Genomic DNA, 685 nt, shown 5'->3' on the forward strand with positions numbered 1-685 from the left:
TTATATTTTAGAGTCACACTGATTAAAGGAAGGCTAGAATGTTGTTAGAGAGTCTGAAAATATGTTATATTATACGTAGGATTTTATTGATAATGTCAAATACTGAATTTAGAATAGTCAACACATTATCTTACAGAATATCAAATTATAACTCATCATAATTAATTTTTAAAAATACATTCCATATGAAATAAAGCCATTTTATTTAACTTAGTAAATGTCTTTTAGGGGGCCGGGGATTTAGCTCATTGGTTTCGTCGCCTGCTGCGCAAGCACAAGGACCCGAGTTCGATCCCCGGTACGAAAAAAAAAAAAAAAAAATCGCTTCTTGGCCTTTTGGCTAAGATCAAGTGTAGTAAACGTCTTTTGATGACTACCTATAAAATCCATGGATGAGAAAATTATTAAGAAAGAACTTTGTTGTATATTTCAGTTCTTTTCAGAATTTTTGCCAAAAAATTCTGTGTTTAAATCCTGAGTTTTGGAAGGAGCAAAAAAATGACTTTTTAATCAGTGGAAGCAATTTTATAGGAGTAGGACCAGAACTTTCCCGTAACCTCCATGGCAATAGATCTTACCAGGAAAACTTTAAAAGAGTGTTATTCCATCTTTGTTCCTCCTTGCTTTTGTCACTACTTTGCTGACTCTATGTTAGACTGTTGTCACTCCTTTTGTTTGTCTCTGC

At 33.3% G+C, this 685-nt stretch overlaps 1 pseudogene; it reads left to right on the forward strand.

Annotated features, from left to right (window-relative positions):
* Positions 1 to 320: 320 nt before the first annotated feature.
* On the forward strand, positions 321 to 470 carry LOC147825345 (U2 spliceosomal RNA; annotated as a pseudogene).
* The last annotated feature ends 215 nt before the right edge of the window (positions 471 to 685 follow it).

The sequence above is a fragment of the Heterocephalus glaber genome, unplaced genomic scaffold (genome assembly GCF_053883595.1).
Source record: "Heterocephalus glaber isolate CG9 unplaced genomic scaffold, H.glaber_assembly_v1.0 deba00001504, whole genome shotgun sequence".
In the NCBI taxonomy this organism is placed as follows: domain Eukaryota; kingdom Metazoa; phylum Chordata; class Mammalia; order Rodentia; family Bathyergidae; genus Heterocephalus; species Heterocephalus glaber.